The sequence below is a fragment of the Branchiostoma lanceolatum genome, chromosome 6 (genome assembly GCF_035083965.1).
Source record: "Branchiostoma lanceolatum isolate klBraLanc5 chromosome 6, klBraLanc5.hap2, whole genome shotgun sequence".
NCBI lineage: Eukaryota > Metazoa > Chordata > Leptocardii > Amphioxiformes > Branchiostomatidae > Branchiostoma > Branchiostoma lanceolatum.
The window spans coordinates 17,029,389-17,042,357 of NC_089727.1; the positions used below are offsets into that span (position 1 = coordinate 17,029,389).

General features: G+C 40.1%; 1 protein-coding gene and 1 long non-coding RNA gene across 7 annotated transcripts in view; one reads left to right on the forward strand and one right to left on the reverse strand.

Annotated features, from left to right (window-relative positions):
• The window catches only part of LOC136436900 (septin-11-like), a 48,830-nt gene that overhangs the window by 26,741 nt on the left and 9,120 nt on the right, over positions 1–12,969 (reverse strand). The window lies entirely within an intron of this gene.
• On the forward strand, positions 1,397–6,384 carry LOC136436899 (uncharacterized). The gene is made up of 2 exons (XR_010756107.1): positions 1,397–1,914; positions 2,279–6,384. It is a non-coding gene; the product is annotated as an uncharacterized lncRNA (long non-coding RNA).

The following is a 12,969-nucleotide window of genomic DNA, read 5'->3' on the forward strand; positions in this document are numbered from 1 at the left end:
GTTTTCCTAAACCCACAAACAGAAACCTTTAGAAATACTGTGGCAGTTTCACAAATGGACAAGGCTTAAACTTACTAAATTGTCAAAACTGCATCTTCACGAAAAAAAGGACTTTTGGAAACTTAAAGGCACCCAGAGCATTATATGAGGCTTGAAAACTGGAAATATTCTAGTTGCTGAAATCTTTATGAAATTGACATTAATGCCACTGTTAACCACATTTTCGTGCAAATTTCTTGTCAAATAAGCTACATGGTGATCTTTTAGTTTCACGCGCATAGTGTAAATAGGCCGATACCATAGCCCCACCCACCTCTGTCAGAACGTAGAAATGCAAAATCAAAACATAAAAATGCAACTATTTGACGGACATGCAGTCACTCTCTCATTGGTCGAACCGCTAATTGTGATGGACAGTCAGGATCAATCTATCAGGGCTTGGATTTTCTAACAGTTCTCACCACACAACAACATTGTATCTTTCCTCTTTTAATGTCGATATGTGATGGTATAGTGTTATAGTGTTCCTATCATAGTATGTGTAGGAATGACTAGAAATTGGAGTTTTTTTATTCAAGTTTCAAGCCTCGTAAAATGCTCTGGATGCCTAGTAATGATATATGCAAAAGGATACTTCCTTTTGCATATATCATTACTAGCCTGCAATGCTGTAATAACTAATATGACACGTTTCCCATCTTGTACAATCTACAAACACCATGAACAGAAAACTGCAGGCCCGTAGCAGAAATGAGGATCCACGGCCACCTACATCAGTACATGTGGCTACCACCCCGTGCCCCCTGTACAGTGCTGTACTTGAACAAATGAAAACCTTACACTGTATAGACATGGCTAAACAGCTGTAACAGTGTACCTTCATTTATATCAATAAGAATGTGACTGAATATATAAAAATCTTCATGTTTAAGAAGAAAAGAGCAAAGGTGCTTATTTGGCTGCACTAGCAATGAAATTTATCTCAATAACTGAATGCATGACTGTTACATTCCTACGTGTCAGTCAGACATGTCAGTAGCACCAAAGGACGAATGAATAACTATTGCCTGATGAAAATAAGAACTTTAGGCCACACCATTTTAATTTCTTGGTTAACAGAATTTTAAAAAAAATGCTAGATTGGAAAATCAACAGGAAAACAGAATCTCAGAGGAAAGTTTTTGTACTTTGGTGCACACAATTTCAGGGAGTGAACAGGGTCAAGTTTTCACCCCAACCTTCTGTTTTCATGAATTTTTGTTGTTGCTATAATTAAAAAAAAATCCTTCAACCAAGAAATTAAATTGGTGTGGCCTTAGTAACTTCCTCATCATCATCATCACCAGTAACATCAAATTCTCGTTACAGTAGTGTTAGCAGTTAAACCTTTGACCGACATAAAAGACTAATTTCTAGCGTTTGACGTAGTCATTAGCGTGAAATTGAGTTTCTGCATTAACACATTGTGTGTTTGAGCTGTACACAGGTGACTGTTGATTAATGAGCACAGGTGGAGAGCAGGTGCTAGGAGAGGATAAAGGGAGGACTGAAGATGTGATCTTCATTCGAGGCCTTGCTACCAGGCACGAGGGCACCATCGAAGGATTTCTCGAGTTGATCGTTGTTTTATTTTCGCGAGAAATCCTGGAGGCTACGTTGAGGCACGACTACCGGACATTGCAAGTTTTTGCGGCAGAGTTCCCGCCAAGGTCTTTCTTCTGTACAACAACAACAAGGAGAGAGACTTCAGGAGACTGTAATAGGATCTTGGCCAGGAGGCGAAGTTGAGCCACGACTACCGAACATCGCAAGTCTTTGCGGCAGAGTTCCCGGCAAGATGTTTCTTCTGCACAACAAGGAGGAGATAGACTTTTGGAGACTCTTTTAGGAGCATGGAACGTGCATATGTTCATGGTAGTATCACGCCGTTTTCGTATTTTTAGTTAGTGACAACGTTAATGTGTTGTCTATATTGGAATGGATAAGCCTAAGAATGTTTTTCTGCGATGAGATGATACATATACATGATGATTATACTCCATCATTGATATGCAAATAATCTGTTGTTGGCATTCAGCAGTTTTTGGTGTTGATGTTATGTCGTAATTTTCCTCAGCAGTATCACAGGTGATGTGCTGTTGTCTGTGTAGTAGATACACATGATGATGTTTCACTGTCTTTCATTTGCACAAAGGTATTCCATATATACTCACTGAGGTTGTCAATGAGTACTTATACACGTAATCATGTTTCTTTATGCCGTTTTTTATATGTTTAGACATGTGAACAGGTAATATCTTGGCTGTGGATGCATTGCTGTGGGTTTACTACCGCCCTCAGTATTTCCGCCATATGCAGTGGCGTAAAGGTATGTTTTGTTTTAGTTAAATAGATAGATTTGGAAGGTCTTGCTACCGCCGTCTTTTATATTAAGAAATAAATAGAAATGAATAATAAAGAGACGCTAGTTTGGTGATTACGTATTGTGGAATTTCAGACCGTTTTTCATTTTCATTATCTTTGATATGCTCGTATTTTGCTGAGATTGATCTATTGTTTGTAGAGAGCACGCATTTATTACTAGTGATTTTTCGAAGTCATTGACATGATATGCACAAGCATTGGTGCAGGTGATGTGTTGACTGCAGAGTGAATGCAGATATACATGGTGATGTCGCCCAAATACAGGGGCAGTTGATGCATTGAGCAGGTAATTTATATGGTGACGTTATTTTACCCAGGTGATTATTTTATGGTAATGGTATGCCGCAGAAATGGCATGGACAGCACAATGTTTTGGGCAGGCTGTTCTTTGAGCCCGGCGATTTTATGCCGTCACTTGTATGCCCTAGGATTGATGAGAGGATACATGACTTGGAATTGACAAGCGCGCAAATGGACAATGTTTAGTTGTCAGTTGATGCGCCCCAATTGTGGTGTTTTATCCATTTTTTTGCAGGTTGCATTGATTTCCTCGCTTTACAGTGGTGAAACAGTGTGTTATCGGTGGAGAGCAGACGATTATTCTACACATGAAGATTATTCTTAGTAGTGTATTTTTTCTCCAGTTTTGTTAAGCTTTAACAAAGGTATGGAAGAATTTTTGTTTGCTAGAGAGCACGCAAACGTATTTCAGTATTTGTATTACGCATATACTGATGCAAGTGATGTCTTGTGTGCAGAAAGCACTCAGATATAGGTGATTTGTTTGCACTTTGCAGAGAGGATGCAGATTTACATTTGGTGATATTTTACAGTCTGTGTTTTGCTCGAGCATCGATGCAGGTGTTCTGTTTGGATCGAGTTCACAACATACCTGGTCGTGGAGATGTTTCTTTCTGTCTTTCACAAACGTTGATACACGTGATGCATTGAGCGGGTAATTGGAATGTTGATGTTTAACCGCAATTGATATGCATGAGCCTGGTAGTGATATACCTGTGATGGTACGCCCCAAGAAAGGCGTGGACTAGCACAATTTGTTGCATGGGCAGGCTGCTGTTTGAGCCCGGCAATTTTATGCCGTCAATTGTATGCCCTGGTAGTGATAAGGAATACAGGTTGTGGAATTGATGACCCCGGAGATGGACAATGTTTAGTTGTCAGTTGATTTGTCTAAAAACGTCTGTGGTGTTTTATTTTTTGTTTTGCAGGCTGTATTGATGTATCTGCTATACAGTCGTACAACATCTTTGGAGAGCAGGTGATTCGTCTACACATTTCGTCACGTTTATTCTGTTTTTAGAAGCTTAAACAAAGATGTGGATGAACTTTGTTTGCAGAGAACATGCAGATATGTTTAAGTCTTAGTTATACGGGTACATTTAGGAAGGTCATATCTTGTTTGCAGAGAGCACACATTTATCTTTCGTGATGTTTACGGCTTTGTTACACACAAATATGGATTCAGGTTATTTCTTTTTTGCAGAGAAGACGTATGCAGATATATTGGTGACATTTTACAGTTTTTGTTATACATATATATTAATGCAGGTGTTTTGTTGTTTGCAGAGAGTACGCACATTTGTTCCGGTGATGTTTCACAGTCTTAGTTATACATATTTTTGGATGCAGGCGATTTGTCGTTCGCAGAGACTCTGAGAGAGCACGCAGATGTACATGTTTATTGCATAGCCTTTGTTTAATATATCACAATATCACGTATTTTGATATAGATGATTTGTTGTTTGCAGAAAGGATGCAGAAAGGATGCAGAATTAAGCATTGATTCAGCTGAACACCTGTTTCACACCTCACAAACTTACATGGATGTGTTTCACAGTCTCTACTTGCACAAATGTTGGTGCAGCTGATTGATACATTGGGCAGGAAGTTTAAATGTGCTCTTGTACTGTTTTTGTTATGCATGAGCCCGGTAACATTTTGCAGGTGTTTGTAAGCCCTAAGAATGAAGACCAAATTGGCGTGTATGAGTAAAGTTACATTTTATACACTACTTGCTGTATAGTTTAGTTCTTTTGTTCTTGAGAGTGAGTATGACTTGACGGATACCTGGATTTTCAGCAATCCGCAGGCTGAATTATGAGCCTTTCAGGCTAGCTTTTCGTCATGATGAAAAATTTGTGTCGGGTTGTGTCTGAGTTTCTTATATTTGTAGGCATTTGAACTCAGTGATTTTGTGGTCTCTTATTTTGACATAAAGAATTTGTTGGCACTTGGCCAGTAGGAAACAATTTGTTTCTGGAGGTGCACGAGTATTAATATTTGTATCATATTTGGCTACTGAAAAAAGTAGTTTGTTTTATTTGGATGAACATACTTTCATGTTTTTGTTTACATTGCAGGTTATGAAATACGACAGTCTTCAGATGTATTTAGAGAATACTTTGTTGCCTAAGTGTGACATAACTAATTAAGAGTGGATTTAACTTGTTTGAAAGTTGTTTTACTTAGGTTTGTGTATTGAGTAATGTTTTCTGTACAAGATAGTAACTGTTGTATGTTTAATTAGTTTCAGACGTTATGAAGGAAGGATTTTGTAAGGTTACGGATAAGATCCAAGATCCATTACTTTAGTAGCTGACATACTACCGTATTGGCTAGCAGAGCAGAGGGTACACAGGACTAGTATTATGGTTGGGATTCGAGAAGTGGAAGCAGTTTGCTGGCTAATTCCCAGAGATTGTTCTTTCAACAGTACTTTTATTTGTGTTGTATGTGTTGGAAGTCATAAGAAACACTCTTTCCAGCGGTTGAGAAACCATTTTACACCTCTTGGGTGGGTACATTTGCAGGCAGAACTTGATTCATCTGGAAATTTTTAGGTTGTCGGTAATAATTTAACAGCAGCAAATAGTCTTCTAGAAAAGAAGGTGGTTAAAACACAAGGGTAGTTATTAACCTTTGGCTGTTAATTAGACTGTACATAATTTGTACTGTTGCTATGTTGGAAAAGTATTGTTATTTAGGTCACATTGATTTTCTTTTTCTAGAGGACTTACTAGGACCAGAGAACTTCAGGAAAAAGCAGCTGTCCTACACTAGTGCAGGGAATTAGTTTAGAACTTGTCATAAATTGTAGTTGCTGATGTTTCAGTTTTTGGTCCACTTTAGCAGAAGTAACGACTGCGCAGACAGGATGTTTATAGGAAGATGGAAAAGTGAAAAGGAAGGTTATTCTACAGATCATCTGAAAGATAGATGACCAGTTCTTTGCCTCTAGACTTTCAGGTACTTGGAGCGTTCCATCTCTTCCCCTTCTTTGATCAGTCGACAAGATGCCGTGCCTAAAGCAGACGGCTCCCCCCTAAACAGTGTGTGGTGTTTGACTGTTTGCATCTTGGGGGGGTATAGCGAGGATAGTTTAATGCAGAAAAGACTAATTTCTAGCGTTTGACGTAGTCATTAGCGTGAAATTGAGTTTCTGCATTAACACATTGTGTGTTTGAGCTGTACACAGGTGACTGTTGATTAATGAGCACAGGTGGAGAGCAGGTGCTAGGAGAGGATAAAGGGAGGACTGAAGATGTGATCTTCATTCGAGGCCTTGCTACCAGGCACGAGGGCACCATCGAAGGATTTCTCGAGTTGATCGTTGTTTTATTTTAGTAAGAAATCCCAGAGGAGATATTGTTTGCATTGGGCTCTGGTGTACGTCCCCTACTTTTTTTGGCCTTGTCACTAAAGCAAGGTTTTTTTAGGGGTTGCGTAGCCGGCAAACAATGTAGTCAGTTGACTAATTCGCCGTTTGTCGAGTTCCTTTATGTTTCGACCGTTGTTACAGTAATCTTTCGGCAAGTTTTGTTTGTATTGAGTCGAGTGTTCCAGACTGTCTAGGCACACGATGACAGTGTAATAAATGTTCATTGGATTCATTAAACTCCGTGCTGTGCCCGTGCCTAAAGCAGACGGCTCCCCCCTAAACAGTGTGTGGTGTTTGACTGTTTGCATCTTGGGGGGGTATAGCGAGGATAGTTTAATGCAGAAAGTGAAGTATTACACTAAACAGGTTTGACTTTTCTACAAAGACAAGTACCTTTTCCAGGGACTTTATTCTTAAAGCTAGTTAAGTCAATTAACCAACTATTCTCTGTGAGCTATAATAAGTGATCTGTCAAGGTCTCAATGTGACAGGAAAACTGGCACCACAAAGAAAGGGTAGTTAAAACAAAGCGTACCAGACGGAATCACTCTGGCGGGGCTTCTTTCTCTACCATGCCGCCCTCTCAAAGCGGAAGGGATGATTAACTGAGGGGATTAGCTAAAAGACAGCTTCCAGGGACTTGAGTTTGGATCCCGCTGACGACTTAATCCCCCCTTGATGAGAAGCATCTTCCAAACCGGATTCCTTGCAAAGAATATTGAAGCTGCTAAATCAAAAACGGATGAGCAAAATTTAGGCTTTGCGTAAAATGAACACAATTTTGTAAAATTATGGTCAAGAATGCAGACGATGTCACTGTCCTTGACTAAGATAAACGTAGGTGTAAACCAACTTAACGGCGACCTGTCTCCGGAGCGTAAACCTTGTCTCTCACATGTTAGAAGTTGCGGCTAAGTAAATATCGCCTAGATCCCTTTCTCCTAAATCCTAACACTTGTAGTGCTTGTAACTTTCTAATCAGGGATTAGCGGCGGACGATAGGGCTTAACGTCCGTGTTTAAAGTCAGCTTGAAACTTGACATCATGCAATAAATCATGTACGCCAAGTGGCTACCATGTCTGATACACGTGACAGTAAAATGACACATAAAATAACGACTTAAAAAGTCGGACAGCACAGATATGGGGAATACTTGAGCGGCACATCCGCCTCGGCAAACTTACCGCGAAGAGCTACAAATTTTCTCGTACGCCAAGTTTGTATGACAGTACCAAAACAAGAGGATAATCCCCCATCAACAAGACGGACCGGGAAGGAAAATGAAGCGGACGTTACCAGTGACAGAAGGTGGGTCATGTCGATCTGGGAGAGGACTTGCCACCTCTGGCCGTAGACAGGCATACTACACACAGTCAAGGGGACCGACTGACAGCCTGCTTAGATGTGAGCGACCTTCAACCACCGACAGTAAATTAGGGGGAGATAAAGGCTTTTATGTGGACAGAAGGGGGGCGAAAATGGGCAAGGTACACATGTAGGGAGGAGGGGGGTCAAAATGGGCGGGAACTCTTTACTGGATTACTACAACTAGCACAAGGGATGTCTAAAGAACATTTCAGAAAAGTTTGCCACTTTTTGTTATGGTTGAAAACTTTTGGTAATACAATATTGCAAGAATGACCAAGGTTGGATGCTATCCTCTCTTTAGATGCAAACAAGACTAAAGCATAAACTAAAGGTATGTTTTAGCTCATATGTCTAGCGGAAGTGGTACTTCAAATTCTCTTTATAAATAAATATGAAGGATAAACAGGAAGCTATGAGGGGGTCCGAATTTGTCCTTGGAAAGAGGTTTTGATGCGCTTGAGTGGACAGCGAGGTCAGTGTAAATGGAAGTATAAGTATTGACAGCTGACAGTGCCCTGGTCGGACCTCGGAGGGTATAAAATTCAAAAACACATTGGCATAAGAAAATAAATACCAGCACTCTTATCTTATCTTTCTCTTATGAGTTCTAACTTGTACAAACAGCCAAATCAACTCACTGTCCTACTTGCTTGCTGGTGGATTTTTGAAAATGAAAAAAAAAAAACACAAAAAAAACAGGAAAAGGAAAACTTTTATTATTTCATGATCAGCCTAATTTATTACCTTTGTCGAGGTTATGTTTTGCATGTAGCTTTCGTGTGTGTGTCTGTCCGTCTGTGACAAATGACTGAATGCCTGGATGGATCGTCTTCAAACTCGGTATGTGGGTAGGTCTTCTTGAGACCTCGAAATGTTGAGATTTTGGGCCCTCTAGCGGCTTGCTACGGTACTGCAGCGGGTTCGATATATCGCGTTCTGGACATGCTATGGTCATGATTTTTGAGTGGCAGATAGCTCTTGGGAGGGATCTCTAGTAAGTTGTGTAGGTTTGGAACTGCAGGCGCCGATTTCGTTTCAAACTTTGATTACAGCCTGGATCAGTTGACTACAATCTCTGGCAGAAGTATGGGAGGTCTAGGACTAAAGCTTAAGTTACATTGCTGAAATTTCGAGTCTAACCTTCGGTATTTTCTAGGATAAAGCTGACACAAAAATGTAAATATGTTACACACATGTCTAACAAGCCTTCAGAAATTAGATCATAGATGAAACATTTCATGCCCAAACATACATGTATGACCATATTTTCTTCAACAGAGAAGTTATATTCCAATGAAGTATACAACAAAAACTACAGTTTCATAACCATGAATAGAGAACATTTAGTGAATTTATCCGCCTTGTACAATAGGGATCCTGCGATTGCTTGTTTCGAGAAAAAAAACTCATTAAAGGTAGACATTTTAAATTTCTAGATGGGATTTTACAAGGGCTGTCTGCAACAACTGTTGTATGAAAAATCTTCAGACACGAGTCAAGGTCTTGTGATAGTAGTGCGAAACTAGGAAAAGATACAACCGAGTCCTTGAATTTCTGCCATGTGTGGTTGTTTGCTCACATCTGTGCACAGCACCATGTGAGTCCCCAGATAAGCCAGGTTCGAGTCCAGGAAGTGTTGATACAGGCCAGACTACCACAGTCAGCTCCTTCCAATGCTCCATAACTCAACGTCTTTGATATCAAAGCCAACCATAAGCATCAATGGTTAAACCAAGGAGAGCAACTTCGCCTATATTGACAATGTAATATGAGTATGAAATCATGTGGACTAACTATGAGGAATGTCCGGTTTAACAATGGGCTAACAGATATGCGATAATTGGATTTCTGCATCGAATGTGGCAGCGTCTAATGATTTCAGGATTTTCACAAGGCTAATCCAAGGTGAAAACTTAAGACTCTCATGATAAGAAGTACTGTCTCAAGGGCCAAACTCGCTATTAATTACCGGTAACGAGAACCAAAAGCTACAGTGAAAGGACACTTATAATTGCAGGGGTGGGAACTGGCATTACAGGGCTTTTCCTAAGGCCACAACAATTTAATTTCTTGGTCAACGGATTTTTAATTTAAAAAAAAAAAAAAAATCTAAGGCTGGGCCAGCCTTATGTTTTCATGATTTTTTTTCTTCTAAATTTTTTTGTTGAAAATCAAAATCCATTAACCAAGAAATTAAATTGGTGTGGCGTGAGTGAATGTTCCAGTGAAAACATTATCTATCAAGCTACTTGTATCAGCAAGGAGGTTTTATCGGGCTTGATAAAACCTCCTAGGTTTCAGGTATAAATTTCTTTGATTAACGGGAGGTAAAGGGTTGCAGCTGTCATGCAGTGTGTAACTAGGAAAAAAAAAGCTTGAATAATATAGAGAGAAGAAAAACTACAAACAACAATAACAAATTAACAATAGAACATGCAACCAAGTTCACTGCAATTAAAAAAAATTGTCCGTAGATATACTTACTACAATGACCCTATTTTTATTTGACAGTCTCCGGTGCTATTTTTTTCTTCGACAAAAAAATGAAAAAATTAATTTGCTTGCCTTTGCTACATTGTAAATATTAATATTAAATACAAACCAGTGTAATTGAAATTTGTGAAGAAAAACAGAACATGTTCCACCTCTTTTAACTTTCATCCTGTCATCTTTCGAACATTTCCCAGAACATCACCTTCATGCCCTCTTCCTTGGGGGCCGAACCATTGAAATTTACTTTGGGGGCTGTGTTGAATTTTCACTAATCCCTCCTGAAAGCTATACCACAGGGAGGTTTGAGTTTGATAATCCATGAAGAAAGTCGCTGGCAGGACCTATAACCTTGTGCCGAAACTTGAGACTGTGCGCTCAAACACCTACCATATTTAACACAAGAAATTGGAATAAACCATGTATTGGAGGGAAATTTTATCTATCAAAAATAAAATCGCATTTTTGGAAAGTTTTTTTTTTATTGAGAGAAGATAAAATGATTTTGAATTCTCCTTTCGAGTGGATCGAGTTTACAAAAAAGACAAGCATACAAAATAACTTTTGGATTATTCCTCCCCTAACACAAACAAAGCATGGTACGTTCCAACTATTCCAACTGGTACACTACAATCATAAAGAGTTGTTCTTCTGTGGTGAACACAGGAGGACCACAGGTAATATCTTACACAGTTACAAATTGTGTTGCAACATATGTTTGTGCCTAGAATGGCCAAATCCTTTTTTACATGTACTATCTACTGTGTTGCAGTAAAGAGATCAACTTTTATGAGGAAATTCTTTGGGTAAAGTCCAACCAACTACAAGTGTGTCAGCTGCTCCAAAGCATGCTATTGATTGAACCCAGCTTTACGTGACAAAGGGATTGTCTGGGACCTCTGAGAGGCTGAAAATGAAACGAGACTGGAACCGCAGTTACAGATGGAGGAAGATAACATGTTCCGGTAAGTTTCTGTAATTTTTGGTTTCCTGGTACAATGTATAGCAGGGTTCGAAATGCCTTTTTGTGGTTACAGTCAAACCTGCCCAAGGCGACCACCCGGGGGACCGAGCAAAAACGGTCGCGATGGACAGGTGGTCGCCATGAAGAGGATTCCAATCATAACATGTTTCCAGCTCGAGGTGTTCAAATACCGTGTACCACGTAGATGGATGGAAAATTATGTGATTTTAGACAGCATGACCCCCACCAGGTTCAATTCTCATTGACAGAAAGATCCTACAGAAATTACATTTTCTGTTATCGTTGTAATATTTGTATACCGCTACATAGTGAACAAATGTTCGTCGTAATTTTGACTAAAAACAATTATGTCTGCCTCGATGACCTTGCAGCGCCCTCCCGCATTCACACGTTACGTTAAAGTACACACACACGCGCGCGTATAAAATCTAGGTTTTAAGGCCTGAGACAAATCCCTAGAAAATCCCAGCCTTCTTTTGGGAGCCGACCGCTGGATTAAAGCGGCAAAAAGTTTTCGATCTGACAACTGAAGGATGAAAACGGAAAGTTGTGATACCGCCGTCGAGCACGCGACCGAATCGAAAGGTAACAGTGGAGCAGAACGCACAGCGTCGGCGATCACATGCAAGCAGAGCCCAATAAAAGTTTTTGAGAGTCATGGAAATAATAAGAATATAAGAATATCAATTTTCATCAATAAGGAGAGTATTCTAAATATTCATACACAGAAGCGTCGTGTTTTAGAAAAGTCAGCGTTATGCTGCGCTGAAACAAGATGGCGTCGCAGACCAAGAAGCAACATGTCTCGGCCAACATTTTGCCCTCCACCGCGGAGTCATTTTCCGGCGGAATTTAGTAAGACAGAGACACATTTTTGTTGAAAATACAAGAAATAGATAGTAATTTCTGTGAAATCTGACTTTTTGACGCCATGCACTACGTCATCGTTTTGAAAATTGAGTTCAAACCGAACCAAGCTTGCGGTAAACTATAAGATGACGATGGGCACAACAACATCGACATCTAAGTATTCACAATCCTTTGTATTTACAATGTTTATAGTGGGAACGTTTCATTAAAACACTTCATGGAGGAATCAATGCTTTTGATATATTTTTGTCCGTCAAGGTCTTAAAAACATTTCCGCGAAATCCGACAGCAAAATTCGATGTCACCACACGCCGGAAAAATGTGGTCGCCATGAGCAGGGATTGTGCTCTGTGCGGTCCCAATTCGTGGCGGTCGCGGTCGCGTTGGACGGGTGGTCGCCTTGGGCAGGCAGCTTAATGCTTGTGACTATGGGGAAAATTTTCGGGACCGAGAAAATGCGGTCGCCATGGCCAGGTGGTCGCGTTGAAAAGGTGGTCGCCTAGGCAGGTTTCACTGTACTTGCAAAATTGCAAGTTGGCAAAATTTTGTGAATTGTCTGCCATAGGGCATATGAATGTGTTGGACCATCAAATTCATAATTTTAGCTTAGACTCTGAAAAAGCTTAGTTGGATGATTGGTACCAGCAACCATACATGCATGTATCTGTTCAAAAAAGAGGCATAGTTATACAAATGTAGTAGAGACTTTAAAATTTATTAGGCAAAGTATCCCCCTAAAGACACGGGAGAGTCATTTTGCTGGAAACTAATACAGTCAAACCTGTATTAGCGGTCACCTTTGCATAGCGGCCACCTGCCCATAGTGGTCACTTTTTGTCGGTCCCTTGGATTTTTCCCATTGACATAAGCATTAAGAATTAGGCTATAACGGCCACCTGTCCAACGCGGTCGCGGCCAGACGATTTTCAGTCCCGCGAGTACAGTAACACTGCCGATAACGGTCACGGCGCGCCGGTAGAAGCCGCATCGCCACCGCACGCCGGGTTCAAAATCTTCATTTTTTCACGCAGTTATCAAATTTATGTGGATTCAACTGGATAGGATGATAATAAAGAAAACCAGAATGTTTTATCTTTGTTAGAAAATCCATGGTTTGACGCGAAGTCAGTATAATTTTCTTCACATGGCTTG